General features: G+C 40.8%; 1 protein-coding gene across 2 annotated transcripts in view; it reads right to left on the bottom strand.

Moving 5' to 3' along the window:
- Window positions 1–26,783, bottom strand: part of LOC122802461 (E3 ubiquitin ligase TRAF3IP2-like) — a 1,503,042-nt gene that overhangs the window by 278,234 nt on the left and 1,198,025 nt on the right. The gene's annotated exons all lie outside the window — the stretch shown is intronic.

The raw sequence follows: 26,783 nt of genomic DNA on the forward strand, positions 1-26,783 counted from the left end.
AGTAGCCAGGAAAACTATAACAAGGAATTGGATATCTGAATCCTCTCCATCTTATAATGATTTTAAGAAAATTCTAATGGAAGTTTGCCAGTTAAAGATTGCAACTATGACATCTAGAACAATTAGAAAAACTTAAAACTACCATTTACGTGTCAATGTACAGAATCAGTTGAAGAGAGATTGATAATGATATCATATAAATTAAATTTCAGCCTCAATGTGTTTTATATATATATATATATATATATATATATATATATATATATATATATATAAAATCAAATTCTAGTCATTACAATAATAATCAATGGCTGTCTTTGTAAATAGTTTTAGTAATTTCATTTTATGTGTTAAATATTATTTGAATGTCTATGTGATCATCTTTTTGAATTGCTATTTTTTTGTGTTAAAAGACCATGTGAATGTCTATATACATTTACTTAAAATCAATAAAATTAAAAAAAAAATGTGTTTGGACAACGAAAACAGAAAGTGGATGCACACACATTCTGATTTACAGTCACAGTGACTTTTTCCTAATAAAATGTCACATTTGGTCCTGAACTCAACATTCTACTTCCACAGTGACGTGACATCAAAAACTATCAGGGAAGGAGAAGTGGGAATGATTGGCTGTGTCAACACTCCTTCCTGGGAGGAGGGATAGCTAAACAGATTATCTGCAATGTGCAGTGCACCCTGGGTAAAACAACAAGTAATGAACTAATGGGAGATGCAGCCACCTGCATGTTACTAAAATGTAAGCCCTGGTGGTGGTGGTGGTGGTGGTGGTGGGGGGGGGGGGGTGAAAGAGTGAACAGTGAGTACTGACTTGTACAATGAAATAAACTATATTTAAAGCAGATTTTTCCTCAGAAGACACTGCAGACAAAACTTTCCTCATACTTTCACAATTAGTCTGAATAAACTTTAACATATGAGCCTAACAATTCAAAATTCTGAAAATCAAAGTTGCAGAAGCATTCACTTTTCCCATACTTATCAATAATCTCCCATCGTAGAAAGAACAGGACTGGAAATAACCAAATGTTTAGCAGCAGTAGGATTGACTAAAGCTATAGCTGCTGAGGTTAAATTTGGGAGGAGTGTAAAAGAACTTAGAATGTATAAAGCTACTCACTCTTTTTATTTGGCTTAAGGGCAAGAAATTGACAATCAGGAAAATTGTAGGCAGTGACACACGTATCCCCCAGAGTGATGACAGAACTGGGGGAATGGGTGAAGGTTCTGGACAATCCCTCTGTAGCAGCTCATAGTATTTTCTTTGGAACTGAGAAACTTCAGTGTTCTCCCACTGAAAACACTGGCACATTCTGGAAATATTCTCAGAAAAAGAGGAACTCCAAAGGGAAAACCAAAAACTGAGCTCTCATTTGAGTCTGAATCGGCCAATTGAGGAGAAAACCCTGTATCTGTTCCTTCACCTTCCTGTCAGGATTCAGAATCCTGAATCTCTTCAGGAAAAGAGATATCCCTCTTTTTTTTTTTTTTTAACCAGAAAACACCTTATCAGGATCAATAGCCTGAACTAAACCCTGAGCCCAAACCAGCAAACTCCTCCTTGTCTAAGAAAATTTGAGAAGCACTAGATACACATTTAGTTTTCTATTTCTTTTTGACAGGAAAAATGGGGCAAATAATGTGATTCATGGTGACAGCAGCAGCAGCTCCCCCAGGGATGGTGGGGAGGGCAACATTGCGACTACACAGGAAAGCCTTCCCTGTTCCCTCTCCCAGGAATGGTAAGAGTTAATTTCCCTCTCCCACTGAGGGAATCCCCACAGTTGCAGAGGACATGGTTAACCCCCAGTCCATAGGGCTGTAGGTGCTGTACCAGATGGATCTGGGATAAAAGACAAGTGGTCTGAGTAACAAGATATGGCCATAGCAGAGTCACTCATCTGTGGCTGAGGAAAACTGTTCACCTGATGTGGTTACAAATGCTGTTTGCTTACTTTTTTTTCTTTTTGTGGCTTGAAGAACTGACTGTGGGACTTGTAGTTTGTTCCATGGTCAAGATGAAAACGGTTCCTCTTTTCAAAGGAAAACAAGCAGCAAAAGACATTAAAAATTTAAAGTCTTTAAAAGCTACTTTTTCCCTGAAAAACACAATAAAAAACTTTAAAACACTTTGCCAGCCCCCAAATGTAAAATTAACATTTTTTTCCATAGAAAAAAATGTTTTTTGGTTACTTTAAACAACTTTTGATGGGACAGGAAAAAAGGCGGCTCCCACTTAAAAGAAGAATTAGACAGTCCATTAAAACATACACTACTAGCGTAAAAATAATATATACTAAAAAACTTCTATAAAGTGGATTTTTTTCTCAAAGGGAACATATTTGCCCAGCACACAAGTCAAATAACGATGCTCGAAAGCCTGCAGATGTGCATATTCTTCAGCAGCAGGGAACTTCTGCAGGGAGTGGCACCCACACCTGACTGTTTGGGCATGTAGAAGGTACCTGAAGCTTTTGACACTGGCAGTCTGTTACATACACGACCAGATATAACCCATATAGCTAAGGCCATAGCAATGATCAATATGATGAACATCAATATGCAGTCTGTAAGCAGCCCAGATTCAATATGGTATCCAGTACCGTACTACTACCTTCACGTGTCTCACTGGGTTCAATGTGCAGTCTGTAAGCAGCCCAGATTCAATATGGTATCCAGTACCGTACTACTACCTTCATGTGTCTCACTGGGTTGCTGTTCCATCAAACCAGTTCAGAAAACACACCAATGGCCAATAAGGCCACATTCCCCCAGGAGGAGAATTCTTAGCCTTAAACTGGAGGCACACTGACAGGATTCCTTCAGTGTGTGGCTTATACAGGGATGTGAAGATGGCAGCAGACAGCTTTGATCAGTGGCAAGAAGTGGGGCTCCAGATGTGATGCTACAGGCCTAGCAATAAGCATAAAAAATACCAAGTCAAATAAAAATTCATACCAAAAAACGAGTTTTTTTTAGAAAAAAAACACATGGTTCCGCTATTTACCTGCTGCTAGAATCAACTCCACCTTCCTACCATTTTTATTCTAGAGGGGGCTCCTCTTCAATGGTTTCAGTTGCAGCAGTGCACTATTTTTTCTACAAAAAGCATATTACATGGCTGTGATTGCCCAACATGACCACACTGCGTTTCTCTTAAGAACTAAGACGTAAGTTTGTCTGAAACAACTATAGTACAAACTGGTTGCTTTCTGTACTCTTCTACTTCCCATCTTACATGTCACAGCCATTGAAATTATCTAATGCAAGCTTCTCTATCACATATATGTGTGTCATATTGGTAATTCAGAATGGAAATGGATGGAACTACACATTCTTTTTTATTTGGTTTTCATTATTTACAACAATAAAATAACTAAATGAATAATGATAATGTCCATAAAAAAACAACAGAAAACAGAAGCTATAAATAGAAGGATGGCTCACCATGAAAAGGATAAATAAAACAAATTTAAAAACTAGGGGTCAATCTATATGAGAGAAATCTTGTATATGCTAGATGTACTCCACAGAACTCAGAAAAACATAAGCAATACAAACTCCATGGATGTAATGGAAATGAAGAAGCGTTCCAGTTTTGTGATACACAGCTGCTAAAGCTGCCATAACCTGAGCTTTTCTATCATATCAACATATCAGAGAATTCTAGTATAAAAGGAATACACATTTTTAGTATTAAATAAATCAGTTTCACTGTTTTATAAAAACAGTGAATAATTTAAAAACATCCTCACTGGCAATGTCATAAATCTGCATATGGATATTTGTAGTCAGCGCTATAGATCTATTTTACAGACCATTTTTCAAAATCTGGAAGGTAAGTAATGAATTCCAAACAAAATCTTGTACTGAAATGAAGCCTTACATGTAGACTGATACAAAATGGCTGCATTCATAGAATTATACGACCACTGCTCATTTTTAAACTGAACCTGCACAGGTTTCTCTCATTCCACTCTGCCATATAAATTAATGACCTTGTACACCACATATTCAGAACAGAATACGACAGATTTGTATCAGAAGTGCACCTCTAGCATTATTCCCATTAGACTTGAGTATAAAGCAGTACCATTCATTTGGCCAATTAATTCTCATCTAAATAGTTGACTATCAAGTGAACAGGAAGTGCAAGAGTGGGAAACATCCCATTTGTTAAAATTCACATGGCCTAAAGTAAGAACCTCTAGAAAGTATGGTTTGTAATACAAAATTAACAGAATGTCAGTAGCATATAAAAATGTATCTCACTCTACTGGCATATTATTTCCTCATTTATTTTACTCAACACTGAATATGTTAAATTTGGATTATGTTGAAATTGAATGACATTTATGGAACATTGTACCAATTCATACTGTTCAACATTTGGGAAAGACAAACCATACTGGGAATATGATGGAATTATATGTCATGGAATATGAAAACCTCTGCACAAAAAAATCTCAAAATATTTACATCCATTTTACTATACAGATTAATAAATTCTGAAGGGGAATGTAATTGGGATGTTGAAGGAGAAGAACAGGACTCTGTTCACACTAAACAGACATCTGCATTACAGTTACAGACCTTAACGGGGAAACATTTCTATTAAATGTTTTAACTTTACTATCTATTAGATTTAAATAATAATTACATCTTGCTGCAGTTTAATCACAAATCTGCTTGTAATAAAATCCTAATAATTTAAACCACGTTCTTCCAGAAATAAGCAATTAAATCTTCCAATGACTCATAATAAACCAAGCACCCTAGTTTTGAACAATTAATTTTTAGGCTAATCGGGGTTTGAATAGTATTTAATGTATGGAGAGCTTTCATCATTTCCACAGTAAATATATCTGCAATGAAACTCAAATCATTGGCACAGAACACAACAGCATGCTTCTCTTTAGAATTCCAGAAACAGGAGATTCTAAGATATATAATTAAGCATTATACCATGACCCCCCCCCAAAACGTGCACGCTGATTGGCCAGCGTGCCCGTTGTAAATCGAGTTATACTAATGGAAAAAGGTCCGGTCGCCCGGACTTTTTTCCATTAGTATAACTCGTTTAACACTGTCTCGCTATGTTAAATGGGTTTAACATAGCGAGACAGCTTTAAAATAAGCAACGGAGATCTCCGTTGCTTATTTTAAAGCTGTCTCGCTATGCTAAACCCATTTAACATAGCGAGACAGTGTTTTAAAAAAAAGCAATGGAGAAAGCAAGATCTCTGTTGCTTTTTTTTAGTGTTTCGCTATATTAAATGAGTTTAACATAGCGAGACAGTTTTAAAATAAGCAACGGACATCTCCGTTGCTTATTTTAAAACTGTCTCGCTATGTTAAACTCATTTAACATAGCAAAACACTAAAAAAAAAAGCAACAGAGATCTTGCTTTCTCCGTTGCTTTCACAACTCTGATGTACTGCGCAGGCGCGCAGTACATCAGAACTGCCGCGGATGCCAGACATCTGCGGAAGGGCAGCAAACAGGCATTATACTATGCCATTATTTAAGAAAAGTAAAGTTTCTTTTCTTAAATAATGTCATATAATAGCAATAACCACTTCTGGGTGTGGGTAATGCTAAATTTACCACGGTTGGCTTTGTTTGGTCCTCGGGCCTCGGGACCAAACCACGCCAACTGTGGGTAATTAATTACCACCCAGGCGGGTTATTGCTATAATAACCCACGCCTGGGTGTGGGTAATGCTGGATTTACCCACGGTTGGTGTGGTTTGGTCATGAGGGCGAAGCCCGAGTGGCCAAACAAAGACAACTGTGGGTAAACCCAGCATTATCCACACCCACAAGTGGGTTATTGCTATTATACAATGACATTATTTAAGAAAAAAAAAAAAACAAGAAATTATGTACTCACCATAACGTTCGATGTATGTAGTCCATCTCGCCTCACATTCTTACCCATGAGTTCGGAGCCGAATATCGGCTCCGACTCGGCCTATTTACTAGCTCAAAAGTCTCTGATTGGCTGGGCTAAGAGGGTATCCTATAGTACACTGCTTCGCATCCCCAGATCTAGTTTGCTGCAAACAACTCAGTTATTGCATACATAACACACATCCATACAAACAAATTATCCAAACAAATTAATCAAAGGGACTCTGCATGATAAAATTTTACCTCCAAATCCTCCAGGCAGTGGGAAGGCGGGAGGGTAAGTGAGGCGAGATGGACTACATACATCGAACGTTATGGTGAGTACATAACTTCTTGATGTTATGTAGTCCTATCTCGCCCACATTCTTACCCATGGGACAGCGTCCCTAGCACCTACAACCTGGGTGGCTCATAGGTTCATAAGTAGGTACTAGGCTATCAGCCCTAGGGCCCATACAAGCCTAGCCAAAAAATGTACCCTGGCTTTCGCCACCCAAGAAAATTATTTTCCTGTGCCCCTGTCGAGCAGAGCCACAGAAGTGATCCCCGGTGTGAATTTCCCATTTCCCATCCAATCATCAAGATTTTTCTTGAAGAGTGCTAATGAGGAGCTCTGTTTGACATAGATAGGTAGTCTGTTCCAGAGTATGGGAAGTCTCTGGGACAGGAATCTATCCCTTCAACATGTTCTGTTTATTGTGGTGACACGGTTAAGGTCCCTAGAGCGTGTAGCTCGGAGGGATTGGGATTTCTTTAAGTGGAGCATGTCCAACAGCTCTGGGTTTGACATAGCTTTGTATGTTAGGCAGAGATTGCCCCTGAGTAGGCGATATGCGATTGAGTAAAGCTGTAGTTTTTTGAGACGGTCTGCATAGGGCATCTGTTTGAGGCCAGTAATCCTCTTTGTGAGGTATTTCTGTGGTCTTTCCAGTTGTTGTAGATGTCTTGTGCGGTACATACCAAAAGGGGCGTTGTACTCTATAATGGGTCTAATGAGCGATGAGTAGAGAGGAACAATGACTTCTTTTTTTCTGGATGAGAATCCTTTTGTGATGAGATGAGCCACGTAGAAGGATTTCCTGACCACTGTGGCGATGTGATTATCAAAGGAGAGACTACTGTCCACCTGTGTCCCATGGTCGCTCATCACATTTTCGGCATTAAGTAGACTACCAGCTATGTGGTAGTTCATGGGTACAGAGTTTTTACCAAAGGGGATGACAATACACTTTTTGGCATTGAGCTTCAGGCCATGGCTTTGACACCAGGTATCTGTCTCAGTGAGGCCCTTTCGTAGTTTGTCCACATCGTTAGGAGTTTCGATTATGGCTCCTAGTTTGCAATCATCTGCAAACTTTGTTAGCCAAAGACCTTCTGTGTTGGCCTGCACTTCAGAGAAGTAGATACCAAACAGGAGAGGACCCAGGACTGAACCCTGTGGTACTCTACTTGTCACTGGTCTGATGTCGGATTTGGAATCTGCTACTTTCACAGTGTGGGTTCTGTCCATGAGCCAGTTGGCAACCCATCTTGTGACATAGGGATTTATAACTAGTTTAGTGAGCTTATCTATAATTCCAGAGTGGGAGGATGGTGTTGAAAGCCTTGGCGAGATCTAGATAAGCTGTGTGAACCATTTTACCCTCATCTATGGCTTTGGTGACTGCTTCAAAGAAGTCAATCAGGTTTAGGAGACATGATCTGCCTTTTACAAATCCAAACTGAGTAGGGTCCAGAGTTTGGAGATTACCAATGCCTTTGTTTATGAGTTCCACGATGATACGTTCCATAGCCTTGCAGACCAGGCTCATCAGGCTAATGGGGAGGTAGTTCCCGGGGTATGTCATGGCTCCCCCTTTGTGGACTGGGATAACTGTCGCGGTGCGTCATTCAGTGGGTACAAAGCCTGAGGTGAGGCTATGATTGAACATGGTACTTAGGTAGGGTGCCAGTTCATTCTGTAGTTCATGTAGAACGCAGCCTGGGATATTGTCATGTCACATGGATGCTGTGTTTTTGGCTTTGGAGAGTGTGATTCTTACCTGTGCAGCCATGATTATAGGAACTTTGCATTCTTCCGGTATAGAGATGGGCCCTCTAGGGGGTGAGAGGGGGGTAAAGTTAGCACTGAACCTATCTGCTAGGATGTTGGCAATATCAGTTGGTTCTGTATATTTAGTGCCATTATGCTGCAACTCAGAGCAGATCTGAGTGTTCCCATTTAGATTCTTGACATAGCTATAGAATGCTTTTTGGTTGTCTTTAGAGTCAGTGGCAATTTTGTTTTCGTAACTAGCTTTGGAGGATTTTATGAGGGATCTCAGCTTTTTACTGAGGTTGACCAGGGAGTTCCTCCAGTCATGGGATTTTACTCTTTTTTGCAACAGTTTCTTTCTTCTGTTGTAGAGTTTGTTTATGGCAGAGGACCACCAGATTGGCTTCCTTTTTTTGTTGGATAACATCTTGGTTCTATTAGGGGATAGCATGATCCATGCATTCGTGTAAGTGCTTATAAAGTGCATTTGTGTAGGATTCGGCAGCCATACCTCTATAGTCCGTCTGTATGGGTGTCATGAAGTTTGCCACTTCTGTCTTAAGTGTGAAGTTGGCTTTTAAGACTTTTTTTTACGATGGTTTCCCTAATTGGGGGTGGGATGTGGATGTCTAGGATGATTAGCTTGTGGTCGGATCTGACCAATGAGGAATTGATCTCTGGTGTGGAACACCGGTTTCCCATGTTGGTAATGACCAGGTCTAGGATATTGATGCCCCTGGTGGGGGTGTGAATAAGTTGATCCAAGGTGTTGGAATTTATGAATTCTAGAAAACGTTGAGCAAAAGAGTTGGTACACGAGTAGTTTTCCCAGTTAATGATGGGGTAGTTGAAATCGCCCATTATTAGGGTGTTGGGTTGTACCCTAATACTTTCCAGTGTATCAAGAAATGAGGAGTGTGAATCCTAGGTCATGGTGGGGGGTCTGTAGCAAGCTACAATTTGGATTGCGGTCTTGCCCAGAGTTAGTTGCACTTGGATAATCTCAGATGCATTATGCTGTGCAACTAGCCTGGAGGTGTGGATATCCTTAATGAATATGGACACGCCTCTGCCTTTAGTGCTTCTTTCTGGGTTAGGTGGCCAAAAGGTGTGGTATGAATTGAAGCCTGGTAATGCAGGGGTGCTCTCTGGAGCTTTGAACCAGATCTCTGTCACTGCACAGATGTCAATGTTCTCCATTTTAAGGAGTGCCTCGAGTGAGTGCATTTTGAGGTTTAGACTTCTAGCACTGAGTAGCATTACCCTCAGATTTTGCTTGCTTGTACCTGTTACGGTGGTGAATTTGTCATTTGAACCTTGCCTAAAAAAGGCACTATAGGGGGTGGCAACAGCCTTAGCCAGTATCCGGAATCATAAGGGCGACAGGTGCAGGCCATCTCTGGCAAAGCATCGTGGACTGTCGATCATGTCGTCCCAGGCAGACAAATACTGGATCCCCTTAGAATGACACCAGAAGCTTAGCCAATTGTTGAAGTCAATCATTTTGTCCTTGCACTATGGTATCATTCTGGGTGATGGCAAGATGCTACTCAGGGTTAGGGTCACACCTGCCTGGGATACAAGATCGGAGAGCTCCTCCATGTCTCTTTTCATGTACACCTGCCTGGGATACAAGATCGGACAGCTCCTCCGTGTCTCTTTTCATGTAGTCCAGGGAGGTACGTCTCAGGTCATTCACACCAACATGGGCAATGACAGTGTCATATTTGTACTTATTGTGGAGTGACCTGAGTGCATGCGTTATGTGGCGGATCCTCGTACCTGACAGGCAGCTGACAGTAACTTTCTCCTTGTTTAGTCTAGTGAGTGGAACATCAGTGTGCCTGACTATAGAGTCACCTATGACTAGAGTGTTGGGTACATTGTTATGCCTTATGGGATGTGGTTGAGTGGCACACTGAGTTTGTGGGCTATGTGTCATTTGGGTTGTGTTGGGGGGTGGAGTTTGCTTGCGTTTATGCTTTGGATGTCCCTAATGCTTGGGCAGGATTTTACTGAGAGCCTCCGCAAATGTAGGTGTGTGTTTTGTGTTTCTATGTGTGTGTTTTGGTGGTGTAGGTCTTGAGGGACTATGTGATGAGTGTGATGTGGTGCAAGTGTTTACCTTCTCCTCTTGATTGTCTAAGTCCAGTCTTGGGTGAAGAGAGCTTTGCTTCCAGTTTGGCTATATAAGTGCATCTCTCACAGGTTGTAGTGTTGGGTGGTAGGAGGAGAGGGTTGTCTGTGTACATGAGGCAATTGCTGCATTGCCCCAAGATGCCCAGATTAATCAGGTAGACAGGAGAAATCACTGGGAGCTGACCCTTAGACATGCCTGGATAAGTGCTTATTTATTAAGTGCTAAAAACTGCTTTCCACTAGACAAGTGAGCTTATGTAGTGCTTACAATGAGTTCTAAACAAGTGCTGAGTTCAAAGAAACAGATTTGAGTGCCGAAACTAGAAAACTGGCTAGTTATAAGAAAAAAAAAACTAAGCTAGAAGGCTTACCTCCAACACATAAGGGCTTGGGGGCTCAGAAGCCTAAAAACAGTCTACACCACTTAACAGGAAAGGCAGGAAACAAGCTTAATTTTTTTTTCTGTTTCCCAGATGCTCTCTTTGTACATAGTAGTAGTGCCTGAAATCAGAATATGATCTCACTGCACTCAGTTGGGTGAGCAAATGATGGGCCCAGAACGAATATCCAAACACAAATTTACAAGAGGGGCAGGCAGTTTCAAGGCCACTAAGATTAACACCAAAAGAAAAACAGGGAGGGAGGGTGGGTGGGACTAACTGAAGAGCAGAGTCAAAACTTCCAGTTCAGTTAATATTCCTGCAACACAGTTAAATCAATTTAAATACTGTATAATTTGAAAAAAAGTGCAGATAAAGGTACTTAAATTCTCTTATACATCCAGTTGAATACAGCTAGATCTTAGCCGGCCAAAGTTGAGGTTTTTAAGCAGAAAATATTTCAAACTGTACCACTTAAATAGACAAGGACAGAAATCAAAAAATGTGGCTACCCCCCCACACCTGCAATTAGTAACAAAAAATAAAATTCAAGCAAGCACTGACCGAAGAGCAGAGTCAAAACTTCCAGTTCAGTTAATATTCCTGCAACACAGTTAAATCAATTTAAATACTGTATTACTTGAAAAAAAGTGCAGATAAAGGTACTTAAATTCGCTTATACGTCCAGTTGAATACAGCTAGACCTTAGCCGACCAAAGCTGAGGTTTCCAAGCAGAAAATATTTCAAACTGTACCACTTAAATAGGCAAGGACAGGAAATCAAAGAATGTGGCTACCCCTACACCTGCAATTACTAACACATAATAAAATTCAAGCAAGCACCGACTGAAGAGCAGAGTCAAAACTTCCAGTTCAGTTAATATTCCTGCAACACAGTTAAATCAATTTAAATACTGTATTTGAAAAAAAAGTGCAGATAAAGGTACTTAAATTCTCTTATACATCCAGTTGAATACAGCTAGATCATGCCAGCCAAAGTTGAGGTTTTTAAGCAGAAAATATTTCAAACTGTACCACTTAAATAGGCAAGGACAGAAATAAAAGAATGTGGCTACCCCCCACACCTGCAATTAGTAACAAAAAATAAAATTCAAGCAAGCACTGACCGAAGAGCACAGTCAAAACTTCCAGTTCAGTTAATAATCATGCAACACAGTTAAATAAATTTAAATACTTTATTATTTAAAAAAGTGCAGATAAAGGTATTTAAATTCTCTTATACGTTCAGTTGAATACAGCTAGATCTTAGCTGGCCAAAGGTGAGGTTTTTAAGCAGAAAATATTTCGAACTGTACCACTTAAATAGGCATGGACATGAAATCAAAGAATGTGGTTACCCCTACACCTGCAATTACTAACAAATAATAAAATTCAAGCAAGCACTGACCGAAGAGCAGAGTCAAAACATCCAGTTCAGTTAATATTCCTGCAACACAGTTAAATCAATTTAAATACTATATTATTTGAAAAAAAGTGCAGATAATGGTACTTAAATCCTCTTATACGTCCAGATGAATACAGCTAGACCTTAGCCGGCCAAAGCTGAGGTTTTTAAGCAGAAAATATTTCAAACTGTACCAATTAAAGAGGCAAGGACAGGAAATCAAAAATGTGGCAACCCCTACACCTGCAATTACTAACAAATAATAAAATTCAAGCAAGAACTGACTGAAGAGCAGAGTCAAAACTTCCAGTTCAGTTAATATTCCTGCAACACAGTTAAATCAATTTAAATACTGTATTATTTGAAAAAAGTGCAGATAAAGGTACTTAAATTCTCTTATACATCCAGTTGAATACAGCTAGATCTTAGCCGGCCAAAGTTGAGGTTTTTAAGCAGAAAATATTTCAAACTGTACCATTTAAAAAGGTAAGGACAGGAAATCAAAGAATGTGACTACCCCCATACCTGCAATTACTAACAAATAATAAAATTCAAGCAAGCACTGACTGAAGAGCAGTCTCAAAACTTCCAGTTCAGTTAATATTCCTGCAACACAGTTAAATCAATTTAAATACTGTACTATTTGAAAAAAAGTGCAGATTAAGGTACTTAAATTCTCTTATACATCCAGCTGAATACAGCTAGATCTTAGCAGGCCAAAGTTCAGGTTTTTAAGCAGAAAATATTTCAAACTGTACCACTTTTAAATAGGCAAGGACAGGAAATCAAAGAATGTGGCTACCCCCACACCTGCAATTACTAACAAATAATACAATTCAAGCAAGCACTGACTGAAGAGCAGAGTCAAAACTTCCAGTTCAGTTAAAATTCCTGCAACACAGTTAAATCAATTTAAATACTGTATTTGAAAAAAAGTGCAGATAAAGGTACTTAAATTATCTTATACGTCCAGTTGAATACAGCTAGGTCTTAGCCGGCCAAAGCTGAGGTTTTTAAGCAGATAATATTTCAAACGGTACCACTTAAATAGGCAAGGACAGGAAATCAAAGAATGTGGCTACCCCCACACCTGAAATTACAAACAAATAATAAAATTCAAGCAAGCACTGACTGAAGAGCAAAGTCAAAACTTCCAGTTCAGTTAATATTCCTGCACCACTGTTAAATCAATGTAAATACTGTATTATTTGAAAAAAGTGCAGATAAAGGTACTTAATTCTCTTATACGTCCAGTTGAATACAGCTAGACCTTAGCCGGCCAAAGCTGAGGGTTTTAAGAAGAAAATATTTCAAACTGTACCAATTAAATAGGCAAGGACAGGAAATCAAAAAATGTGGCAACCCCTACACCTGCAATTACTAACAAATAATAAAATTCAAGCAAGCACTGACTGAAGAGCAGAGTCAAAACTTCCAGTTCAGTTAATATTCCTGCAACACAGTTAAATCAATTTAAATACTGTATTATTTGAAAAAAGTGCAGATAAAGGTACTTAAATTCTCTTATACGTCCAGTTGAATGCAGCTAGATCTTAGCCGGCCAAAGCTGAGGTTTTTAAGCAGAAAATATTTAAATTGTACCAATTAAATAGGCAAGGACAGGAAATCAAAAAATGTGGCTACCCCTACACCTGCAATTACTAACACATAATAAAATTCAAGCAAGCACTGACTGAAGAGCAGAGTCAAAACTTCCAGTTCAGTTAATATTCCTGCAACACAGTTAAATCAATTTAAATACTGTATTATTTGAAAAAAAGTGCAGATAAAGGTACTTAAAATCTTTTATACGTCCAGTTGAATACAGCTAGATCCATAGGAAAATACTCCTGAGAACTCTGGAGCCAAATGAAGATCTGCCCCTGGAAACCACACCCAATTTGTAATTAGAGACAAAAGTGTGAGGAGAAGCCCAAGTGGCCGCAGCACATATATCATCCATCGACAATCTAGCTTGATAGGCTGTGGATATGGCAATAACTCTTGTGGAGTGGGTTTTAGGTGGAAAGGGCAAAGTGTTACCTGCTGTGTGACAAATGAAGGAAATACAGCTGGCTATCCATCTAGAGAGTGTGACCTTGGATACCGGCGAACCAAGCCGGTTTTCGGAAAAGGAGACAAGAGTTGGTCAGATTTCGGAATATCTTTTGTCCAATGGAGACAGAAGCGTAACTGTCTATGTACATCTAATTGGTGAAATCTGAATTCTGCCTTGTTGGAAAGAGTGGAAAAGAAAACTGGCAGCTCAATAGACTGATTTATATTAGACAGGGAAGCCACTTTGGGAAGGAATGACGGGTTTGGTCTAAGGGAGACTATCTTTATGGAAGATCAAATATGGGGGTTTGATGGAAAAGGCTTGGATTTCAGAGACCTGCCTCGCTGAAGTGATAGCTATTAAAAAAGCTGTTTTCCATGTTAGAAACTTTAACTCGCAGGTAGCTGCAGGCTTGAAGGGTGGAAAAGTGAGGGCTTGAAGAACAAAATTGAGGTCCCGGGGCATAACAGGTTGTGATACTGGGGGACAAAGCAATAGGGTACCTTTAAGGAATGCTTTACATAGTCTGTGTGCCATAAGGCTAGGCTCACTGGCCACGTGGAAGTTTGATATAGCAGCCAGCTGAACTTTGATGGCGGCTGAAGCGGACCCCTGATAGAACAATATAGACAAAAATTCCAAAACAGAATCAATTGGAGCTGTGTAGGGATCAATGCCTCTGGAATGAGCCCAAATAGAGAATCTTTTCCCTTTGCTACAGTAGATTTTTCTACTGGATGGTTTATGAGAGGACGACAAAATATGGACTACATCTGGCGAAAAATTATGGCATCTGACTAAGGATGGAAGTGGAGTAGCCAGGCTGTCAGCCGGAGTTGTCCTCAGAGAGGGGTGTAACTGTCCCGACATGTGTGTCAGTATGTCTGGAAGGGGTTCCAGAATCCAAGGAGTATCCGCAGGGTAGGGTTGAAAGAAGGGAAACCATACTTGACGAGGCCAGTGTGGGGCAATCAGAATCGTCCTGCTTCCCAAGGATTGTACTTTCTGAATCACCCTTGAGAGAAGGGGAAACGGAGGGAAAGCATAAAGCAGACCGGAGGGCCAATTGTGAGCTAGAGCGTCCCTGGGTGATTCCCCCATGTCTCAGAGGCATCAGCGTGAGAATTTGTTGTTGCAACCCTGTGGTTCTTTCTTGTGGTATGAACGCTCGCATTTAAATGGTGTCAAGCTCTGCTCCTATAAAGGTGACACGCTGTAAGGGCAACAAGGCAGATTTTTTCCAGTTTATTGTGATGCCTAGTGTCCCTGGTCTGAATTAGTAGATGCCTGGTGGGGGCGGTGAGGAGCCAGTCGTCCAGGTACGGAAACACCTGGAATCCTTGACGTCACAAGTGAGCCATCACCACTGCCATACACTTGCTGAACACCCTGGGGGGCTGCGGTGAGACCAAAGGGCAGGGCTCGAAACTGGAAATGTCTGGCTCCCAGCTGGAAGTGTAGATGACACCTGGATGCCCTGTCCATTTTGATATGGTAGTAAGCATCCTTCAGGTCGATGGAGCACATCCATACTTCCTTTCCCAACAATGGGAGAATAGATTGTAGGGTGACCATACGTAATTTGGACTTGTGTACGTAATGGTTGAGTTGACTGAGATCTAGTATGGGTCTCAGGTACCCTGTTCTTTTTGGCATCAAAAAGAATCTTGAGTAAGTCCCTAATCCAATTTGGTCTGAGGGGACTGGTTGGATGACTCCTTTTTCTAGCAGCTGAGATATCTCTGAGGCTGTTTGATCCCTTTGACTGGGTGGAACGTCTGGGATTTTTCTGTTGGGAGGGGGTACTGAAGAGAATGGAATGGTGTAACCTCCGGAAATTATCCTTAATACCCATCGGTCCTGGGTGATGTTTTCCCAGGCTTCCGGATACAAGGAAATTCGACCCCCGACTGGCTTCAGATAAGCACAGTCGGGCACACCCTCAGGAATGAGAGTATGGGGAGCCATGAAAAGAGTCGCGGTCCCCAGAATTGCGGGGGTCCCCCTCTGCCTCTGGGGCAATGTCTCCCTGAATAACTCCCCCCTCCCCTGCCTCAGGAGGGGGTTTCACCTTGTGTGGCAGGAAAAAACCTTTGTGATTTCTTGAACCACATCTTTCCCCCTCACTGAGCCTTGGGATAAGGCCTAGACGGGAGGGAAAAACGGACCCCTACAGCAGATAGGGTCTTTCCCTCTTGCTCGCACCTGGTGAGGGTATCTTTCACTTTGGTCCCAAACAAGGAGGAACCCATCAAAAGGGGCATCAGTGAAGGAAGACTTGAAGGCCACCGCAAAGTGACACAGGCGCAGCCAGGCTTGCCTTCTAAGGGCTACACCTGAGCTGGCCGCCTTACTCGCTCCCTCAGCCGCATATGAAATGAGTCGCATGGAAGAGTTTGCGATGGAGTTGAGGGTAGAAACCTGTGCGTTGACTGCCTGAGCCACCGCTTCAGGTATGTTACCCGCAAGAGTATCTCTCAACCCGTTAAGGAGATCTCTCTGGAGCCGAGTGAAATGTAATTCAGTGACCCTTAAGGTGAAGGTGGCTGAAGACAAGGTACGCTTCCCGTACCGATCCATAGTCCTAGACTCCTTGTTAGGAGGATGGACCGAAGAGGAAGACTCTGCAACTTCCTTCTAGGTGGCTGCCGCCACCACCATGGCATCTACCGGGACTCCCTTTGTCAAAAATTCTTTTCCGTGAGGGGCTGAGAGAAATTTGTTGGGGCGCAGAGGTACTGGCTCCACAGAATCAGGGTTTTCCCACACCCTTAGACAAATAAGGTCAAGAAGTTCATCGAAGGGTGGAGACACCCAGGAGGCAGAAGGTTGAGCGCCAAAAGCCTTAAGGAATACTGACTCCTCCTCGGAAGGGGTTTTGGAAGGCCAGTCTCCTCTGTTTCAGTATCTCCAGGATATCGGAGAAGGAAACATCATCAGAGGTAGACTTGGGGACCCTTCTGATTCCTCGAGGTCAGTATCGGAAGTGAGAGACTCGTCCTGGCAGTCTATGTGCTTCCTCTTGTACAATTTCTTTCTGGGAGGTTCCTCAGGCACAGGCTCTGAGGGACCTTCAGAAAGTGGGGGACCGCTCATGGGGGTATCCTTAGGGCCTGGCACTCTGCTGTCCAAGGATAGGTGGGTGTCAGAAGCTCTCGCCAGAGTGGTAGGGGATGGAATGACCGACCCGAGTGACATAGCTGACGACTTGGCCAGGGCGCTCCGCATGGCCTCGAAGGCGGGTCCCCCTGAGTCCGAGGACCGACCGGCCTCCAAGGCCATGACCAGGACTGGGGTCCCCCTAGCCGATGCACCGAGTGGGAGACTCTGAACCAAAAGATGTCCCGAGGCATCCCCTTCGGGCCCGACCGAGGAGACCCGAGTCTCAAACCCTGTGGACTGAACCGACATGGTCGGAGCAGAGATCGGCACTGATAAACCCAGAGGGGGTATCGGAGCCGGCGCAGGAACATCACTCGGAGCGGAACATACCAGCTCCGACAGCATGGATGTGCTCAGAGGAGGAATCGATTAAACAAACAACCATAGGAATTGGCTCCTGAGCAGACTGGGTGGGAGCCGAAAACAATTTAGCCAACACCGGTGACTGCAGGAGCCTCTGCACCACCCTATCCACATCCAAATCAGAAAACCTGGAGGATTTGGAGGAGATGGATGGAGACCGAGACCTCTTATCTGGTGAACCAAGCCTCACACTCTGCGACCAGCTCCAAATAGGTTAGAGAATGATCGAAGCGGATGCTGATTCACTTAACACAGACACCTCCTGCGGCCCCGAAGACAGTGGAGCCGAGGAAGCAGTATCCAATATAGTAATCTTCTCCAGAGGCTCCGAAGATGCCGATGGAGCTGGAGACCTTTTCTTGGACTTGGAGGACTTAGATTTCGACTGGGAGCCAAATCTATAGCCTCCTCAAAAGATGGTTTAAGCAGTCCCTTTAAAATCAATTTGTTTTTCCTCTCTTGGAGCACCCTGGGACTGAAGGCGTGGCAAAAGCTACACAACTCCCGTAAATGGATGGCTCCAAGACAGTAGACACAGAGAGAGTGTCCATCCGTGATGGACATTTTATAGCCACACTTTGAACACTTTTTGAAGCCAGAAGGCTTATGCTCTTTCTGATCTTTAGACATATCTGAAGAGTTAACTTCCAACGGGTGCAAAGCACACAGCGTAACTACAGTTAACAACTACCAAAAAGGGCGGGAAGCCTACAACTTAGACAGCAAACAGTACCACAGAGAAGAGCGAAGCTCTTAACCAACAAACAATAGCAACAAGAGCACAGAGAGAGAACCTCTAACTTAAATGGTTCTCAAAAAAAATATACAATAAGAAACAGACAAACTACTCAACTAAGGGAGGACTAGGTCCTCTAACTAAAACGGGCCTAGCCCGTGGGAACAGTTAGGGATACCACAAAAAACACTACTAAACACACAAACACAACTACCGCAGCAAGAGTAGCTATTAAAATAGCTTTTTAAGTATAAAGCAACCAATTTCTCAAGAGAAATAAGTCAAAAAGGGTACTTAGCCACAGCCAAGCAAGACCACATCCGAGCTTTACAAGCGGCAAACGAGATCTGGGGATGCAAAGCAGTGTACTATGGGATACCCTCTTAGCCCAGCCAATCAGAGACTTTTGAGCTAGTAAATAGGCCAAGTTGAAGCAGATATTCAGCTCCGAACCCACGGGTAAGAATGTAGGCGAGATAGGACTACATAACATCTTACTTTTCTTAAATAATGGCATTGTATAATGCCTCAATGCTGCCCTTCCGCAGCTGTCTGGTATTCTGCGGCAGTTCTGATGTACTGCGCATGCGTATGCTTACGCAGTACATCAGAGCTGTGGTTGGAAGCAACGGAGAAAGCAAGATCTCCCGTTGCTTTTTACAAAGTGTCTCGTTATGTTAAAGGAGTTTAACATAGCGAGACAGTTTTAAAAAAAGCAACAGAGAATCTCTGTTGCATTTTTAAAGCTGTCTCGCTATGTTAAACCAATTTAACATAGCGAGACAGCTTTAAAAAAAAGTAATGGAGAAAGGAAGCTCTCAGTTACTTTTGTTTAAAGCTGTCTCGCTGTTAAACTCCTTTAACACAGCGAGACAGTTTCTAAAAAGCAACGGAGATCTTGCGTTCCCTGTTGCTGTAACAAAAAAAAAAAAGACTTATACTAATGGAAAAAGTCCAGGCGACCGGACTTTTTTCCATTAGTATAAGTCTGATTTACAACGTGCACGCTGACCAATCAGCGTGCACATTTTGGAATATTAATGGGGGGGGGGTCATTGTATAATATAGAAATAACCAATGACGGGGTGTGGTATATTATAGCAATAAACTACAACAGGGTGTGGGTAATGCTGTATTCACCCACGGTTGCTGTTTGGTCACAAGGGCTTCATGGATAAACTCACCCAGCTGGGTATCAATCCATATACTGTCAAGTGGGTTTCAAACTGGCTCACTGATAGAACTCATACAGTCAAAATAGGGCACTCCACTTCCTCCAGCAGACCCATAATCAGTGGTGTTCCATAGGGATCAGTTCTGGGACCACTACTGCTTGGAATCTACTTCTCCAAAGCACAGGCTAAAACTAAAGGACTGTGGCTGACAAAGTTTGCTAAAGACTGTAAACTGGGAATGATCATTAAAACCCATAGCAATGTCAACATCCTGCAAGAAGGTCTTACGCAGACTAATGACTGCTGCCAAAGTCATGGTCTTAAACTTAACGCAAAAAAATGCAATATCATTCCCTTTGACAAGTGTGCTATTCCTGCAAACTGCCACATCAACAGCAATACCCTAAAGCACACAGTCAGTGGTGAGAGATATGGGCACCAGAATGACAGCAAACTTATCTTCAATCACCATGTCTCCATAGTGGTAAGGAGGACATTTTATATTGCTCATCTCATAAGTAAGGGCACTGCTTTCAGAAAAGAGGCTATAACCCCACCTGTAGTCTTCCCTCATCAGGCCAATAATAGAGTACAATGCTCCCTTTGGTATGTTCCTTTCCAAACACCTGCAGCAATTGGAGAAACCACAAAGGCTCCTTACAAAGAAAATTCAGGGTCTTCCAGATCTGTCTTATGTGGACAGACTGACATCATTGTCACTTTCTGACATCATGGTCACTTTACTCTGTGTTGTATAGACTGCTTAGAGGTGACCTGTGCCTTGCATATAGAGCAATATCTGTCCCAGCTTTAATGGAAATGCTGCGTATTCGCAAGTCAAATGGCACGAGTCACTCGCTCAAAGGACCTTAACCTGGTATGTGACATCAACAGAACTTGCTGGAGAGAGAGATTTGTCTCACAGAGGTTGCCCCATCTTTGGAACAAGCTTCCCATTCATGTTAAACAATGCCCCTCATTGGCCCTATTTAAGCGCAATTTGGACGACTGGGTGGGTAACTGGAAATTCACTCTGGGGATTCCACCCATGTCCCTCTTGGATGGGGGACATTTGGTACTGATTTTAGTGTCTGCTTGAACCAGACACCCTTGGGAACACAGGTTGAACTTGGCTGGGCTTGTAAGGGCCCTTGGGCCATTAGCCTAGTAGACTCTTATGATCCAAAAGTATTTGAAAACATACCCTTTCCAGAGCTTTTGAAGTAAAATGCTCTGGTTGAATCAAATTTTATTATGCTAAATCAAGTTCATAGGTATATACTAGGCTAACAACCACCAGGGCGTTTATAAGTTTAGCCATGCAACCCAACCCAGTTGTAACCCTATGTATCGTGAGCATTTATTAGGAAGGGATATGTTAATTAGGAAGTTTCTTATGTCAGTGGGGGTAGGTTAGACAGAGGCAGATAACAATGCCAAACCTATCAGAGACACAAGGGCCACACTCGGGGTGAATTTCCAATTTCCCATCCATTGGTCAAGGTTTTACTTAAATAGGGTTAAGGATGGATTCTTCTTCACATGGATGGGGAGCCTGTTCCAGAACAGTGGAATCCACTGACACATATCTATCTCATCAACATGTCTTATATATATCACAAGCAAAATATACATTCATGGATCTAATGGTTCAGATGCTGGCCGTTTTGTGGACGTGCAAAAGGTCAATCAGAGCTGGGTCCGATAGATCATCTCTCAGAAACCCATAGGAGACAGAGTACAGAGACTGAGCTTAAAGGTGATCTATACAGGACAATGTGTTTATACCTTGGATTCTCCTAGTAAGGAACTTTTGTGTGAATATTGCCTATGAGATGCCCCAACACTGACCAAGTAATCAAAGACCCTCAATCCTCACCACTAGCAACAGAGGATGAGACAAGCACAAACACAGTAAAGTGCAATTTTCTTTAAGAGCACACAGAGATCACAGTCATTTTGGGGCTGGTTTCTCCCTCTTTCTCCAGATCCCAATAAGACTCCCCACTAGCACAGCTATAGTGTTGAGATCTCAGCTGAGTGGCCAACCTAAGACCTCCAGCACCCTCTCTGTCCAACCAGTGCTTTATTTCCCTGCCCAAGTAGCTGACACACACACACACACACACACACACACACACACACACACACACACACACACACACACACACACACACACACACACACACTCTTTGAGATTTGATTTACACACACACACATATATATACCTCAGAAAGGCTGGCACAGGTTTATTAGCTATGCCCCCTTCTGCCCAGACCAGACAGCTCTTTATCAGCTACTTTAAGCCCCTTAGCAAAGAATGTACAATCTTATTGTGTAAGCTTACTATTAATCCAAATGGTAGTTTGAACAAGAGCTATTAGGAGTGGCCTGTACAGTGTCACCAAATAAATATGGAAGTTCTCTAAGAACTTAAATATCTCTAAACAGACCAGACACACAGATTGGTTGAAATATATTTAATAATAAATAATAAAGGAACAAGAAAATACTCAGTAAATCACCACAGTAACTTCAGAGTTCAAAATCACAGGGAATATTTAAAACAACATTGCAGGACAGTCTCAAATAAATAAAGAAAAAATCTAAGCTATACTTCACTATATTTCTATCTGAATCTAAGAGAGTTACTATGCCCTAGAAACTTACAGCAATGCAAGGTGAGTGGATGTTTCCCAGCTGATGCTGTCAGGTCAAAGACAAATACAAAATGCCCCCCCCCCCCCAAGAGAGTTCTTAAATTAATATCAAATATTACTGCTGGAAAAGTCTTTTGTAGAAAGAATCCATGCAACTTTTTATTTGTAGGCATGTGGTGTGTGTGTGTGTGTGTGTGGGGGGGGTGACTGCCAATCACAGAACTTATCCTCTTTCATAAATTCCCAGAGGTATTTCCATATCTAATGTGACAAAGTGTGCTGGTGTCATGGGATCTAGCTGAATGTACAGAAATAACAGCATTCTAGTCACCACCTAAAACAACTGAAAAGTTAATGCACTGTAAACCATTACGTACATCAGACAACCTAGGACAAGAGCATAAATAGATCCAATGGTGACCGATTTGTCATATACCTATAACATAGTAATACTCTAAAATTGAAAGGTTAATGCAATGCAGAATTACGTATGTCAGATAACTTTGGACAAGAGCATAAACGGACAAACAGTGACCAATTCAACATATACCTATAATGTGGCAATACTCTTCCTCTAGTCCCAACATATGTATCTTCCACTTCCCAAAGACCTGAAGTAGGCAACCGATGAAGATTCCAAATCTAAACTGCGTGTGTGTCTGAAAGAGAGAGAGAGAGAGAGAGACAGAAGAAAGGCCTGACTATCTAAGTTTTTTGCCCCATTTGCCCAGTAAACTCCAAGGATGGCAGGTGCTGTTCACGAGCTCATTACAGGGGTCGGCAACAACTTGTAAGCATGGATGGATAGAAGCATCTTTTACTTCAAAAGGACACACAGCCTTTATCAAAATCAGTACTCCGGCTGACCTTTTAGTTCCCTTGCTTTATGGGTATTTTGTCTTAATGGTATGCATTTCCTAGATGAAATTCTTTTAATAAAAAAAAGAAAAAAAAAAAATCGGTCCATTCTTAGTGTAGTTCAGCATACATATCTTCTAAGAAAACATGGATAACACTGACATTCAGTTGACAGCTAGAAATAGTGTATCTACAGTCGTGGAACCTCTTGAGTAATAATGTGAGTAAAAAAAAACAGCAACGCACTTTTAATCGAAAAAAGTTTTGAATACTGCCTTTTACAATTAAGAGTTGATCAACCATGTAAAAAAGAAAAAGATAATTTCTCATTAATGAACATCTTGAAAGGTATAACAGGATCTTTGTACTAAACACCAAGTTCCAAGAGTTCAACATCGGCCTCATATAATGTGTGCTAAAGGTTAAAATCCTCCTTCCAAATGACATGAAGTTTAGTGGTAAAAAAGATCAAACGTTCTTTTCCCAAAGGGTTCTTCTTAACTGAATGAACATGCAACTCTGCATATATTAGCTGTACTAAGATTCTTTCCAGCAGCTGAAAGACTTGCTTTTCCAGCTTTCAGCTTTATCAATTTTACTAATACCAGCCAAGACAAATTATCCATATTTGATGATACGAACTACAACATATCAAAATAGAAAGTCATAGCCTTTTCTTTCAGCATTCACAAATAAAAAGTTTGTAAGGATAGTATCTCATCAGTTTCATAGTTTAGTAATAAGTAATATTTAGTAGCATGTGGGCAAAAAGGCCAATTAAAATGCACACTCGATTTATTCAGAAAACTAAATGTCATACCCATGCAATCAAATGCACTCCTTAATGCAGTTAATATACCATTTTCCATAATAAACCAAAACACCAAACCAACCAGAAGATTTACAGTGCCAAAAAATAACAAGCTCCGAAGCTTGCAACACTAAACAAATGTACAAAGCACTGCAGAGGTAGCAGGTAGATGTATTCAATTACCAGCCTGGGAATAAGATAAACAAACTTTTAATAATACCCACACTTCAAAACAAAAACAAAAAACACTTGACAGTATCACCATGTTTTTCGTCCTTCTATAGGACTTCATTAGATACTGCACTTTTCCTAAACCTTTACATAATATAAAACATTTATCTAATTTAACTAATTATTCACTGTTGAAAACATATGCACATTTTGCATCTAACCTGTTTAAAAATGTTTGTACATCGCTCTAATGTAACATTTGATCCTATGTAAAATTAACAACCCATATCTATTTATACAGAATTAACCATCCCTTGACATCCAAAGTTATAGTCCAGTTATAAATAAGCTGTTAACTTTTTTTACCTTAAAAAAATCTTGTTAAAAACGTGTAACTGCAGTTTGCTGTGAATCAAACAAATCTCTGCTACCCTCTACTGGCCAAATAATTATAACATTTAGATGTGCTCATAACTAAACCCTTTACCCAATCCTTTTCATACTAATAAAATCGTAACCAATGTGTTAAGGACAACGATCTGTTAAAAAACATATTTTTTTCTAATATCCTATAAAAACTATGTTATGTATCTATAAATACTATATAGCAATATATAAAAAATGTATTTTAAAATATGTGAACATTATAAACCAGCCTATAAAGATTGTATAATATAAAAATGTTGTCTCTTTGAATAGAACTTCTAACTTTAGAGCCTAGCAGACCAAAGTTTTAACACTGGGGCCAGGGAAATGTTTTCATTTAAACCTGGATATCTACTGGCTTCAAAAATTAGCTGCCAATAGTTCTCTCTATATTCATTTTTAGTTTCCCATAGCCCTCTTCTTGGATCACGTACAACTTCTAGCACAAAAAAGTAAATGTAGCCTTATTACATTCTAATGTATGTTTACATAGTGCATTTCTCATGTTCTTTCTCTTTATGTCATAGATGTGTTAATAAATCCTTTTTATGGCCCACTCACTTTTTAGGAAAAGTGAATGCAATATCTGATGAAGTCCTATGGAAGGATGAATAACGTGGTGATACTGTTAAAACGTTTTATGTTTCTTGTGTTTTTTGAAGTGTGGGTATTATTAAATGTTTCTTTATCTTACTCCTGGGATGGTTATTGAATACTTCTACCTGTTACCGCAGTGCTTTGTACGTTTGTTTAAGGAACCATTTTGCCTTAAATACAGTGGTAACGTGTTCCACAGATATATACGGAACATGAAATTAACTTATTTCTAAAAGGAGTATGAAACTTTTTCACTTCTAAATGTAACCATGTCACATCTGGAGGGAAGTTTACTTTGGAGTCAGTTCAATATTCATGAGAACCTGGAATTCATCATCATGAAAATCTTTGAAAGCTAGGTGTGGCTTACCCAGGTAGCTGTCTGTAACTAACCGAGAAAAAAATAGCAACTCTAGTCTAATGGTACTGGGAACATTCCTCTAGGTTGCAATTCCCTTGGTACACTTCCTCAGAATAGATTCTAGGGTAACCATGCCACCCTGGTACATAGGCAGAACACAGAATTGCACTCAATTACTGGTCTTACATACAAGAGAAATAATTTTACTAGAACTAAATTCTAACCTGTAATGTGTTTGAATGTTAGTCCCACAATATTCATAAGCTTTCTTTTATTGTTTGTGCATGAATCTTGAACATAAAGTTGTCACAAATCATATAAAGCAAATAAAGGGGAAAGAGGACACCCCTGCCTGGCTCCTCTGTGCAGACACAAATTATATCAGAGGAAGTCTCCCACTTTAATTCTTGCATTCAGTCATGCATATATCTCCTAATTAACCTTATTATTGTATCAGGGGAATACAATTGCCCTACTCATAAAATCCCATCTCACTACATAAAGCTTCCCTCTGGATCACCATTGCTTTATTAATGTTGTCAAATACTTGCTTCCTCTCCACAAAACCAAACTAATCCATACTGATCAATTTTTGCAACACCTTTTCTACTCTTTTAGCTAGTATAGACAAAACACTTTATAATCATGGTTTAAAATTAAAATGGGTCTACATGAAGTTGGGTATGATGGGTTTTTACCACAGCTTTCTTCCAAAATATTGGTGCCCTCCTCCTTTTAAAATACTGTTAAACAAAATCTCCCAGATCTTTATCACTTCCTTCCATCCTAATTCCAAACTTCCACAGGAATACCATCTGTTCCTGGAAACTTTCCCACATGTTGATTATACATCATTATTTTTATCTCATCTCCTCCTATCTTAACTGTTGACTGCTGAGCCTCATCTACCTGTAACCTTGGCATAATTAAGTTTTCCATAAATATTACTATTTGTACTCTTTCTTGACTTATGCATATTTTCATAAAACTTCCAAAAAATCTCTTAACACAGGACTCTGATTATTTTTCCTTTTACAGACTCCTTAAGTTTGGCGACAACCCTTTCCACTTTCTGGTGCCTAAGTCACTGTGTTAAATTATTAGTTATATACTTACCATAACTTGGTATCTGTGTTGTCCTCTTCTCATTTTGCTTTACATATGGGTCTCGGATCCAATCCTCACATTTCACTCGGCCACCTTCCACAGACTTTAGCTTCCAGGCTCAAACTCCTCCCCTACCCATAATCTTCTACCTCTAGCCCAACCTCCTCAGATTGACTTTGCTGCCCCCATAAGCCAAAAAAGAGAAAAGAAAACAGAGACCTCAACCTGGAATCAAGGTTCCAACAGAGGCTGTTCTAGATCCTCTAGAACCGCAGCTAAATCGGAGGGGGGTGGTTGGGTGGGAAGGTGAAGCAGAATGAGAAGAGGATAATACAGATATCAAGTTATGGTAAGTACATAACTAATAAATCTGATGTTGGCCTTCTCATTCTGCTTCACGTAT

Source organism: Protopterus annectens, chromosome 5.part0 (genome assembly GCF_019279795.1).
Source record: "Protopterus annectens isolate FY-2018-M chromosome 5.part0, PAN1.0, whole genome shotgun sequence".
Taxonomy (NCBI): Eukaryota; Metazoa; Chordata; order Ceratodontiformes; family Protopteridae; genus Protopterus; species Protopterus annectens.